The 14,019-nt window shown below is 41.1% G+C and overlaps 1 protein-coding gene across 1 annotated transcript in view; it reads left to right on the top strand.

Moving 5' to 3' along the window:
- The window catches only part of lrrc7 (leucine rich repeat containing 7), a 154,517-nt gene that overhangs the window by 21,490 nt on the left and 119,008 nt on the right, over positions 1 to 14,019 (top strand). The window contains exon 2 of the mRNA XM_072684202.1: positions 7,286 to 7,565. The gene's annotated coding sequence lies outside the window, so the exon portion shown is untranslated. The remainder of the gene's footprint in view (positions 1 to 7,285; positions 7,566 to 14,019) is intronic.

Genomic DNA, 14,019 nt, shown 5'->3' with positions numbered 1-14,019 from the left:
CTGCAACAAATAATCTCTGCATATCGCAGGGTAATTTTCTGAAACTGTGGCAAAGCAAAGCTGTGTTTTGTTTGCTACTCTTAAAATGACTTGAATTATACTCTAGACATGTTTAGTAAGACAGAAGCAGTTCAATAAACTGAAATTGCAGTTTATATTTGCATTGTATTTAATATAAGTGAATGTGTATTACTCTCATCTCATGTGTGGCTAGTTTAAGCACCTTATTTTTGCAGCTGATTACCTAACATGAGTCATCTCAAAGTTGAGGCTGTGATTCTGCTCGGCTTGGTGGATGTGACTGGAGCTGGCATGCATTTGCAGTAATGATAGATCCCTTTTTTTCTGCTCCACAGCAGCTGCCCGCCTCGTGCTTTCGACATTTCTTTATCTTCCAAGGCCTCATTTGTTGAGTGTACCATTTCTGTGGAAACATTGCAGCAAGAAAATGCAGGGACACCAGAAATATCAAAGTAGGCCAGTGCAAGGCATTCTGGGATGCCTGGACACCCCCCTGGGTTTCACCATTAGACTTCTATCTAATATGACTTTCACTCACACCAGACTGTTTCACATTTGAAGGAGATGCATAACATCAGGCCATGTTTATCATGCAAGTGCCTTAGTCGCCTTGGTGGGGCGTGTAATGACTGTGCATATAAAATCAAGATTATGGGTATCACACTTAATCTTTCTTGTAATTTGATTCCACAAAGCCAGAGGGTTGTTTAGCTGCGTGTGATTATCAAATGTCTCACTACGTGGACTATTTTTATACCCCTAGTCTAGGGCGAAAGGTAACGTAAAGCCAGACTGAATAATTTTAAAATAAACTGTGACAGCTTTCCCTAATGGGATCATTTCTGAATAGTTAGCTTTTTTAACTTAACTTATCTTCACTGTTGTATAACAATATATCTACGTCCTTAGCTAAAAGGATTCTATACAGGATCAAAACAAGGTTCTTTGACTTGTAATACCAGCAGAACCTTTGTAGTTCACAACAAAAAATCCAATTTACACAATTTCCATTTCTTCCATTATGTGTTCGCTACATTAGCCTCGTAGTTCCCCTGCTAAACTAATCATCAGACACCAAACATGCCATATTTGATTGACGTTCACTTGGCTGAAGGGATGATTGTATACATTTAATGTTTCTGTTAACATTCCTTTAAAGAACCATATAAGTTGCAACAGATTCTCCACCGTGGAAAAGAACCAAGTAAGCAAGTTGTTATCCGAGTTCTCTCTATATCTGACATCCCATTAAATATTTTGTTCTTTATTAAGAAATATGGACATATCAGTATTTGATCTTCTTTTACACAATATCGTTTGAAAGAATATCAAATGCTGATATGTCTGTATTGCAGGTATGTGCATCACCTTTACAAAAACATTGAAAGCAGACTTTGTTATGATTTATTTAGCACTTATGTCACAACGTGGAAGGTTGCTTGAAAATTACTGGCTGAAAAACACTTACTAATTGGAATACTTATTAAATTATCTTGTTCTGTGTACCCTAATGACTACTGTTCTGTACTGTACTGTACTGTGTTCTTGGAAGGACTTCTTCTTGAAAGGAGACTCGTGACCACCGTCTTTCAATTGCAATGATGAAACATTTTATTCCAATCAAAAGTACAATGTGGAGAGAGCCTGCCAGTTCTCTGTGCCCCTCTGCTCTCTCTCCAGACAGAGGAACACCTCACATTTTATACCCTTCTACAGGTCATGCGTTGTTGCACTATTTCCATATATAGGATGTCACTGTCTAACTCCACGAGGGCAGTAAATCAACTGTCACATACTATATTTGTTCAGTTCATGTATGACTTTACCAAGTTAGGCCTGGGAATGGATCACATTCTCCTTTTCAAGTCTAACCCATGGGCCTCACCATATTGTCTCTCAACTCCATACCATTCCTTCAGATCTATAAATACCTGCAAAGCCAGTGTATATACACTACACTACCAAGAATCATTATATATATATATATATATATATAACGTGAATATGAATATGACGTGTCTGTATACTTGACTATTAGATAAAAAAAGAAAAGATAAAAAAAAAAATAAGAAAAAAAAGAATGGATTCATACGCCCACATTAGTATTGCACTATGCAGGGAGAGACTATTTAGTTTACTAAGTGGCTGTAGAAATGTAAATGAATTCAGACACTTCCTCATCATCATCATGCATCAGAACCGGTTGCGTAAACAAACACGTGAGTGTCTGAGCCGTGTTTAGAATTCAGCAATAGAGAGCACCGAAACCACGAAGCTTACTAACACCCTACTTTTTTTTTTGCATACTGAATGAAACTAAACATTTAAACAACCAGTAAAAGCATTCATAAATAGTTATTACCATTAAACAGACATTTAATAGAACTTTTACATTTACAGTACTTTTTCTTTCCATTTGGTGTTTTTTTTTTTTGTTCTGAAACCAAAAGTTGAGACATACATTGAAATGTAGTACCTTTAAACATAGAAACTGGCATTTTTCACTGCTCTGCAATGTGAATTTTGGTCGAGCTTAGCAAGATTATGCTTCCCTAATTGCACTTGCTTCCGCGTTGTAGCAATTTTAGTTTTTTTCATAACTCTGAAACTTTTCAAAACTTTTTTGCTATCTATAGAGTATTTATGGAGTTGGTATCAGTATTGGTACTCTGTATTGGCAGATACTTGAAAATCTAGTATCGGTATCAGAAAGGAAAAAGTGGTATCGGTGCATACCTAGTAAATAAGATCCAGTTTGATTTTTGATTGTCCTCAACAACCAGCTCAGCAGTTTGCTAATGCTAACAGACTAGAGGCTATCCGGTAATGTGAAGAATTTGGGCTTTAATTTAAAGTCTTTTCTGAAGGACTTACTGTAAAACTGTAACAAGCTTCAAATTTCCACAGTTAGGCTAGAACGTAGTCTGTTTTTTCAGCACTGTCGGCTTGGTTCTAATATATGTGAATATTTTTGAATAAATGTTAAATAAAAATCTTGCACATGCTCAAAATCATACAACAACATTTGAAAGCTTATAAAAATAATTGAAATGTCCAATGATTTATTTAACATTCGCTTGGACGTGTGCTTGTGTGCTAGTGTGTTATGTTGCATTGCTCTGTGGTTGTAAAATATCATTGCCAGACATTGCTGGTTAAAAAACAGACCTAGCATGTGTTTAGCATGTAGATAATCAGTCACTGACAGATGACGTAAGAGTGAAGTTCATTTTGAGTTAAGCACCAATTGGGGGACAACAGTTTTTCCAAATAAGAGTACCCGTCATCCTTGCTGAGTTTGCCCCGATATGGTATTCTCTCATTTTCCTTCTTTTTGTCCAGTTTTATTGTTTTTAAAGCTCACAAATCTTATGAAAGTAAGCTAGTTTGTACTTTCACTGAAACTCACACTGTTACCTCAACATGGCACATCAGTGACGTTTTACACAGTAAACACACGTAACTGTCAACGGCGATATTAAAATGTAGCTAAACTAGTACATGTAAAAAATAATGATTTTATTGGAAAATTGATATTTGTTCAATATTTACATCTTGGCTCCGCCAAATCAAATACGATTCGAACAGGAAGGTACCTGGATATTACCTCATCTGCAAAAATTCTCCTGTTGTCCTCAAATTACATGAATTATGTTTAGCACAAAGTACCTCCAGGCCTACACCATAAAGCGCACTTCCTCTTTACAACCTAAAAGCACAGGCCTGTCAGGAGGACTTTCTTGAACCACAGAAATGCTACAGGCAGGTGCATGGATGAAATCTACTCTGTGAGAGGCCATATGGGCTTCATTTATTGCCTGAAGGTGCACTTGTTTTAGTGACTCAGTGACCCCGCCCCCCCACTTCACATGGCTTCCTCACTCATCCTCATCGCTCAGCCTCAGGCCGTCCCCATCAGACGAGTGATTGTGTATGCTCTCCTATTCTCCACAATAAACATACGTGATGTGCTCCAGCATTTGCACTACCTCAGTGGAAGCAGTGTTGATGGTACGTCCCAGAAATGGAGGACCTGGGGGACGGTTGCTCCACTTTCCCCTCTTCTTCGTTTATTAATTTATCTCTGTTTTATTTCTGCCAGGCCTAGACTGAGGGCGAGGATCGTGCCTTTGTAACTGCTGAATGAACACGGAGTGCATTTTCAAGCACGACTAGTTAGAAAGGCCTGCCCCCTCTGTATTGGAATGGTGTTTTTTTTTTAACCCATGAGTTGTTTGATTGTTGGTTTACTACACATTTCCTTTACAGTTCACATAAGTATTTCTATATAATTGAACTGGGTCAGAACATCAGGCAGGTCTTGTGGAGTTTTTCTGGGATGCAGTGGTCACTACCTACCAAAACTGATCCAAGAAAGGACAGCGAGTCAACCGGCACCAGGATCATGGAGGCCCATCCTTACTTCAGTTAATCACCTCAATTAATAAGAAGTAAAGTATCTGCTGCTAAGGTCTTGGTGCCAGACACCACAGGACACCTTAAAGGTATTGTGCCTTAAATGGATCAGTTGTGTTGGCACAAGGGGGACCTACCTAATATTAAGCATGTTATGGCTGATCAGTGATTATAAGAATTATAATTCTTACAGTCACCTGCTATACTCATTTGCAAGAACTGCGGTACATACTAATGGTAACTGGGCATATAACAATTGCCTTTTACTTGCAGTTCTCACTGCTAACCTAGGCATGATTCATTTTGATTCATGTGTTGTAATGAGAAGAGAAGTGAAATGCAGAGTATATAGTGTAAGGATACACTACATCAACCCGATTTGAGGCACACAGTACTGTGTTTCACAGAGATAGGCCAATACAAAAAAATTTAATGTCTCATTTAATGGTGTTTGTGACAGTAAACTGACAGTATGGCCTAGTTTTGTATTTTGCAACAGTTGTATTTTACTGCTTTGTCGACATTAGGATGCTCTGATTTGATAGCACATGCTTTATGGCTTGGGCATATCTATAAAAAGCTTCTTCTCTATGGCAGGGAGCCACTGGCATCATTCACACAACCCCCTTTATCTTCATGCTGAGGTTAAAAGCGATTTCCTGCAATTCCATCTCATTGCTATGACTCACTCACTTTTCTTCTGAAGACATGTTCAGATGCAGTCACTGAGGCCCATGCTATTGGAGGAGAGCGGAGTTCACACTCCCTTTTTTGCGCCCTGTTCTGGATTAGTATCACACAGAAGGCCTAAGGCAGTATTAAGTAGTATTAAGGCTGCTGTGAAAGAAATAGTGACGTCCTGAGAATATGTGGGGACAGAACAATGTCAACAACTAGATAAACTTCTGAGGCCCTCAAAGCATGACTGAGTTACATGTCATGATATATAGACATATAGATAAATATTGACATATAGATGCATGCACGTTATATGTCTAAATATATAGTTTGTGGACACCCCTTCTAATGAATGCATTCAGCTACTTTAGATTGCACCCATTGTAACTTACACAGAGGTGCAAATGCACACACACTCTAGTCCCTGCAGAGACGTATTGCCAATAGAAAAAAAGAATAGAAGTACAGGATATAGGATACACTCTTTTTGGATTTCGGAAGAAACAGTGTATAAGCAGGTGTCCCAGTACTTTGTTCTTGTAGTATATACACATAGGCCTGCTTCAGATCATGGTGCAGCATTACAGTGCGATTGAGGTCAAGGCTCTGATTTGGCTGATTTTACACTCCTTCCACCATGCTTCATAGCTAAAAATAGCTTTTGGTGTTAAAATGTACTTTGTTTTCTCCAAACATAACACTGTGTCCGTTTAGCAGAAAGTTGAACTTTTAGCCCATCTGCCTGCAGTTCATCGTTTTTCACTGCTGTGATTCATCCAGGTTGTCTTAAGCAAACCTGAGGTGGCAGTAAATGATCTCGGAAAGAAGTGGTTTCATGTTTGAGAACCTCCCATGAACTCTACTCTTGTTCAGTGTTTGTTCTCATGGTAGACTCATGAACACAAATGCTGTCAAGTGCAACAGAAGCCTGCAAAACGTCACCCCAGGGTTCTTTGTCACTTGATGATTCAACAGATGCCCTTGCACTGATAGAGAGTAGTAAATGTCTTAAATTTCGTCCATTTGTATGTATGCCTGACTGTGGACTGATGGAGCAGTTGACTGGACTCCAGTTATCCTCTCTTCAAGAGGTCATTATCCTGGATGTTTACATACTTCTTCCATCAATGCAATTGATTGCTGAAACTGCTTGTTTAGTACCAGATATGGCTCTGTAAAATGGTGTGTTGTTAAACAAGACTTTGTTCATTTTAACAGCTCCCTCAGGTGTGTAAGACATTCCTTTAGCATAAAGCAGTAGCTCTCAGAAGGCATGGGATCTTTATTAATGCCAAGCTAAATAGCATCAGATACAGTGATGCCATGACACAAAACACTGATGAGCCAAAATCCTATGACCTCTGAAGGTGTCCTATGGTATCTGGCACCAAGCAGCATATCTTTCAAGTCCTGTACGTTGCAAGATAAAAGACAAAGACCACAAACATTCACCTTGTGTTGGACACAAATGGAATTTGACCTCTGCCGTTAACTCATCAATGCAGCAAACACACACATACAGTGGAACAGAAAGGGTTAAGGGCCCAACAGTGGCCCCTTAGCGAACCTAGGTATCGAGCCCACAACCTTGTGATCAATCATCTAGTTATCTAACCGCTGAGCCACCTCTGGCCTCAAAGGAGCTGTGTACCACACTTAATTCAGCACGACCCAAAGATGCTCGATGAGATTGAGATCTGGGGAGTTGGGAGGCCACAGCATTACTGTGAACTTGGAGGCCCCAGCCATTAGGAATATAATTTCCTTTAAAGGGTTTTCCTGGTCCACAGTGGTGTTTAGTTAGTTTAGTTAGTTGGCATATGTCAAATATGTGACTGTTGCCAGTTTGGACACAAACCTTGGCATTTCAGAGATGCATGACCCTTGTGCACTACAAGGCCTCACACCTGCCTATTTCTTCCCCTGTGTCTTAAACATATCGACTACAAGAGCTCTAACCACTGAGCCACCAAACTGAAAGGAGAACTCCTTGAACTGTATTCTTTCCAAATCGTATTGTTTTCACCCCTTTTCACCCCATAACTAAAGAAATAAGCGTATTTCATTGCCTGACAATTTTCACTCCCCTGGTGACCCTTTCTGAATGTCAGCACTAAGGCACTGTGAGCAAAAGGGGGGCTAACCTGTTGTTTTAACCTCCATTTCACAGACTCATATGGATTCCAGAGACGGCATCTGCTGGTCACAGTGTCAGGACTGAGAGTGGAGGCATGGATGATCTAACTGGACATCTCATCAGAGCCTAGTGGCTGGCAGGATTTGGATAGGAGGCTGAAGATGTGGCAGGTCAACGAGAGTGAATCCACACAAAGGAACCGGGCGGCTAACCGTACCCACCAGTAATAATCCGCAGAGGCTCTGTCTGTCCTGGGTTTGCTGTCGGAGTGCAGGCTTCAGAAAACACTCAAGGCCATCCCACCTCTACTTTGGTAAGTGAAGAAAGGCGTTTAAAGAATTGCTGCGATGGGTCTGCCGTCTGTCGGAATCAGGTATCCAGCTGATATTGTTCTGGACAGTCAGTGTGCTGATGCCTGTAATTCCCCATTGTGTAACCTTGTTACTCTTGTTAAAACCATTTAAAACGCTTCATTCACGTAGCTCAGTGCATCGCACCACGGAAGGGCTCTGATCTTTGCCCGCAACTGCAGCCGTTCATCTGCCGAACACTGACACAGTGCAGCTGAGTCCATTATTTACTCGCGTGATAGAGAGCTATTGAAAGGTTGAGTGAACTTATGAAATGAACTCAGTGATGTGTAGAGCAGGCTGGATAGGATTCAAATAATAGTCATCATTTCACTTCTGGCTTTTCCCACAGACCAGATATCAGAAGCCGCTGGCCATGACTGGCCAATAGTTGTGACATTATACGGCACTATATGGGCAAATGTTTTGGGACACCTGCTCAATTGTTGTTTCTTTTGAAATCAAGGATATTAAAAACAGCTTATCCTGCAGATGTTGGAGTAACTATCTCTACTGTCCTGGGAAAGCTTTCTACTGGATATTGGAGCATTGCTGTGAGGATTTGACAAGAGCAGTAGTGAGGTCACAATCCCACCTCATCCCCTACTCCCCAGCTCATCCTAAAAGGGATTGGATGGGGCACCATCGTTCCAGAGAACACATTTCCACTGCGCCATAGCTAACATTAGGCATTGTGCCAACAGATTCCTGCCAATAGATTTCTATTCTATTGCTAATACTTCTGTACTGGCACTAGATAAGCTGTGTGTTTGTGCATTTGCACATCATGTGTCAGCAATGGGTGCAGCGTAAAGTAGGTGAATGCATTCATCAGAAGGGGTGTCCACAAACATTTGGACATATAGTGTACATTCACTGTAGCAGGTTCTGTTGCTGGACGTAGTTTTTGCCGCTGAACGCTGCAGATGCCAGTGGGTTTTTTCACTGATAGAGCTGCTCTTAAATGTCATTGCTGGTGGACAGCTGCCAATGCCTCTGACTGTGGGTTGCTCTCCAGAAGGAACAGTATGCTTCTGTGAGGAGTTTAAGATGCCGATGCCAGGAGGCAGTTTCACCACTTTTGGTGCTTTTACATTTTGCCTCAGGTGCGAAACAACACAAGCCTAGACAATTTAGAGCATGACTAATGTTTGTCGTGACAGTGCCTGTTCTCTTTAGCTGGGACGATGTGCTGGCTCAAAAACAAACAAAAAAAGAAAGTTGGCTTCCTCACCTTTTAAATATATTAAGGACAGAACTAATGGAAAGATGAGAATGGTGAAGAACCTTTTTTACTAGATCCAACCGGACCCCACAGGACCACCACAGAGCAGGTAGTATTTGGGTGGTGGGTCATTCTCAGCCCTGCGGTGACAAGGACATGGAGGTGGTAGTGTGTCAGTGTTCACGAGTGGATCAGACACAGCAGGGCTGCTGGAGTTTTTAAACACTGTGTCCACTCATTGTCTACTCTATTAGACAATCCTACCTTGATAGTCCACCCTGCTGCACAATTTGTGCTGGTCATCCTCTAGCCCTTCATCAATAGTCACAGGACACTGCCCACAGTGTTGATTGGATATTTATGGTTGCTGGACTATTCTCAGTTCAGCAGTGACATTTAGGTGTTTAAAAACTCCAGCAGCACTGCTGTATCCGACCCACTCATACCAGCGCAATACACACACTAACTATACAAGCTTTACACCAGCTTTGCATAGAATGCTTGAGAGGACTTGTCATCAATGTTTTCTGGCAGATTTGCTCTTGTCTGGTTGGATGTTGTTGCTGGTCTTCAATTTCAGCACTGCACTTCGACTTTGCCATTGTACAACATGCTGTTTGATCTCTCCTGCCTGTGTTGTTTGTGTGATCAAGGCCCAACTGAAAGGTGACATTTCTCCCAAGCTGTAGATTTTTTAGCAAGACTGAAGCTGGTTGTCTTGCCAGTATCTCCCCCGTATCTCATCCACCATCCTTAAGCATTAAGGAGATGCACAGTCCCCACTGAGTAAAAGCATCCCCACAACATGATGCTGCCACCCCCCTAATTCACTTTTGGGATTGTGTTTGTTGACGAGTGTGCAGAGGTATTGATATTGTTGGTGCACCTTCACTCCAGTCTCAGGTAGTGGAAATGTAGCTCCTTCAGGGTGATTGTTTTCCTCTCTGTGGCATCACTGACAGGTCTATTTCTTGCTCTGATGCTTGTCTAGGAATTGCCTGGGTGGAATAATGCAGTTTCCATTTCCCACAGCAGATCCAGCAGTGCTCACTGGGATATCCAAACACATGGTTATTATTTTGCATCCTTTTCCTGCCTTATGCATGTTTATGTTTTCTCGCAGGGTTCATTGGTCTTCATTTTCACAGCTTTGTCTCACATTCATAATCTGGCCAGTTCAGTATATGAATAATGGGGTTATTTTTAATGATTCACAGGTAGAGGCCAGTTTTAAGTGTTATTATTTGCAGAGTTTACTCCTTTGTTATTTATAGTTATTAATTGTTGTTACATTCCATTTTCATACACAAACCAATATCACTTTAAATTCAGTAATCGTGAGGGTCAGCCTGTTACAATGTTACAAGAACAAATATGACATAGCACAAAACAGCAGTGTGTCGTGTGTAGTCCAGGTGAATCTGATGATTTTTAAGGGAAGCTTAAAGGAAATGCTTTCAAAGACACTGTGTTGTTGGGGTGGTGGCCTATTCCATTCTTAACACAGCAACTGCACAATGTTTATTCGATGGGAAAGGAGGAATGATCTTCCCTCGGAGCTGGTGACTCGACAGAATGTCAATTCAGTCTTTGACGTCAGCATAAACGTGGGGGTTTATCATCAAGTTGCTGTCAAATACTGTCCACTCAGGCTTCTGGAACAGGTCTGTGTGATCTGCATAAGCGGGCGGTGCTGTAATGGACGATCTCGGGAACACTTCTCGCTCTCAGCGATTTGCCCAGGTGTTCTCATTAGCACCTTCTCCTCAGCCCTTGGGGGAGGAGAGCGGAGGGTGAGGACAGCGAATTTACACTGCCCTCTCACTCACAGGAAGAGAGTCGCTCAGCACTGCGCACCAGCCCTCCTCGCACAACTGCGCCAATTGTCATCCTAAAAGCTTCTTGTAGAGCGACTGTATTTTTCCTACTGTGCATTTCGACCCTCGCAGGCTGTGACAGGCTTGCAGGTGGAGTCTTTATTGCAGAGTACAGGTCAGTTTGTCTGACTGAGGGAAGTGTGAATTGAGATAGTGCCTGCAGAGTGCCATGTGTGTATTGTAATTAATGGGAGCCTCTCGGTTCTATCTCTGTCTCTCTCTCTCTCTCTCTCTCTCATTCTCCCTTTCATCCCGCTTCCCTCGCTCTTGACAGTATTATTGATTGCATGCTGATAATTCTGCATGCATAATTAGACACGCTTTGTTCCCATGGAGATATGTTACTGATAAAGAAACTGGGACAGTTGTCAATCAGATTATATCAGCTGTGAGATGTGTCACCGAGTGTGACAGAAAAGACACAAAAGGAAGAAAAAAGACACATCCAAAAATGGGGCATCTGCAATTTGGTGGTAAATTACTATTATGTTTGACTCAGTCATGTGGAATTGTTGTTTGAAAGCCTTGGTTGTGACATAACACTGGCGTTTATCCAATGACTGATTCTTGACTAAGGTTATAAGGTCTTCCTCAGCCACTCCAGTGCTGCCATTTGGGCATCTAACAACATGGAGAAGCACAACCAGGATTGTGGACCATTCCTCATTCAGCTGTCCTCAATTTTACAGTGAATGTGTAGTAAATTCAGAGGTCACTGCCTAAAATGCTGCTATTTGCCAGTGACACTGTCAGGTTTTGATGATCTGTGCTTTTATTTGTATTAGAATGTTATTGGCATTGGTATTGGCATCACACGGAATCAAACTCTCCTGACAATATGGTGAATTTATAGACAGTTATGCCACTTGAAAACACAATAAGAGGCATGCACTGTTTAACAGTAGTTGTGCATCCTAAATCTCAATATTATTTTTTAGAAAATAAGAAGAATATAAAAGCAAGGGGTAAAAAAACAAAATGCAAACAAAATTGAAGAACAAAAATGTGGGTAACATCTACAGTGCCACAGTGAGTATAGTATTTGAAGGTGCAATAGAACAAATGTATTCAGTATTATGAATTTTTCTGTGATGACCATTTAAAATAGTAGCCTATAACAGTGTTTCTCAACCCTGGTCCAGGAGGCACCCTGCCCTGCACATGTATTGCTTTCCCTTCTCAAATGAACACCTGATTCAACACATTAGTTGAGTCCTTTCAGAATTGCAGTGGTTGCATTTACAAAGTCTCAAGCAGCAGCCTCATAGCATAACTAGAATCCTTTGCTTTAGCTTCATTATGCCCTCTTTTGATTCTTCTTTCCTCAAATCAGGGCTCAGGCTAAGCTGCAGACGACAATACCTGGTTCATGCAGCAACCTGTTTTCCGAATATTAGCGTCTGGCTGCATTGTGTTGCACTCTACTGTTACTGATGCAGAATTGTGGCAAAGATTGTCTCAGAAAACTGACTACAAACGTAACAAAAGGACCATTTTTCCCAAAGTGGCCCATGTAGTTTTCCACTTTACTAGCTTTGACTACTTACATGTAGCGGCCTCTCAAGGTAAATACAGTTTTCCATTCTAGGGCACCTTTAAGACGGAGATCCTGGTGTGTACTGGAGTTTAAGGCATTACAATGGAAAACTGATTAAGGCGATGGACTAGCACCTTGCCCAGGGGATATTCCTGCCTTGTGCTTAGCGATTCCAGGTAGGCTCCAGACCTGCCGTAACCCTCACCAGGAAGACGCTAATGAGAAGATGAATGAATGAATAAATGAATGAATAACTAAAATAAACATAAACAATGTGCAGTTTAACATATGAAATATAAATGTAAACTTATACTGGTTAATGCTATTGGTTATCATAATTTCATAATCATAATTCACTCAACAAAAATCAATAACAGCTATGCAGAAAACTATACTAAAATGCAAATAATGCTAATAATAACAAACCAGAACATTGGAAACTATTTTCAAGTTAGGCCTTAGGAAATAAAATCATGTTATTTATCAGCGTGCATGATCACATTAGTTGGTCTACAGAGAGCACCCTGCCTAAGCTAACCGATAACATAACTGTCATGATTGGAGCGATTACACTGAGATGCCTGGATCGTACTGAAGACATTTGCTCAGACTAACTTTATTGATTGTCTAAGCTTACAAAGATAACTTCATACTGTCTCAAAAAGTAGTTCATTCTTGAACCTTTCCTACATAATAATAACCATGTCCATCTTCACACAGAAGGCTGCACCACTGGATTTGGGATACTAGTCTATGAGCAACTCTACCTTCAAATCCAGTTCAGATTTTGCCAGTGACATGTGACACAAAGCTTGTTTCAATTATATGACTGATCTAGGAGCTCTCTCCTCTATACAGTTCTCCTCGCATCAGTCGCACAGCACTTCTGCAGGCCTACCCTGCTCTGTGTTCTCTATGGACACAGCCCGGACTCCTTAAATGTTTGATTTTCACAGAGCTGAAGAGAGCCTACGGGAATCATTCTTCTTTTGAAATCAAATTCCTGCTGTGATATTCTGCAGCTCCTACGAGCCGTGAATGTTGTGGCATTTGAATAATGCCAGTGAAGGTCTTTTCCATGCCCCCATCCAAGCTTCGTATTTCTCCCACAGGCACACTTCATAGCTGACCTAGGCAAATTTAAAATTGAAGTTTTTGAAAGTCACTGTTTCTCTTGAATCGTATTAGATGAGATCAGGGTTCAATTTGGGGGAGGAGGTGTTTGTTGCAAGGGGGTTAGACTTCCTTCCTCAAAAAATGTGACATGCCCTCTTTCCATCCCGTTTGGATAAATGTGCTACATGTTGATATGAACATGATATGACATCTACTATATATACATTTTGGAGAAGGTTTTTGCATAGCAGCGACAATACACTAAATGGAGAAAAGTATTAAAACTCATTCATGCTCATTCTTTGTTTCTTCTGAAATCAAGGGTATTAAAAAGAGTTTGTCCTGCTTCTCTGTCGCCAGTGCTGTGAAGATTTTATTGCATTCAGCAACAAGTGCTTTAGTGAGGTCAGGATGTTGGATGATTACTACCCCACCTCGTCCCCAACTCTCCAACTCATCCCAGAAGTATGAAATTGAGCACCATCATTCCTCTGCTCCACAGCTCAGTTCAGGGGGGCTTTATACACCTCTAGCCCATACCTGGCGTTAGACATGGTGCCAGTAGGTTCATATTTATATACTCCAGAGAGTCTTATTCTATTGCCAGCACTTCTCTACAGGGACTAGACAAGCTCTGTATGTGCATTTGCACATCTGTGCCA

Source organism: Salminus brasiliensis, chromosome 7 (genome assembly GCF_030463535.1).
Source record: "Salminus brasiliensis chromosome 7, fSalBra1.hap2, whole genome shotgun sequence".
Taxonomy (NCBI): domain Eukaryota; kingdom Metazoa; phylum Chordata; class Actinopteri; order Characiformes; family Bryconidae; genus Salminus; species Salminus brasiliensis.
The sequence above is the reverse complement of the archived record's forward strand: the minus strand, read 5'-3'. Positions and strand labels throughout refer to the sequence as shown.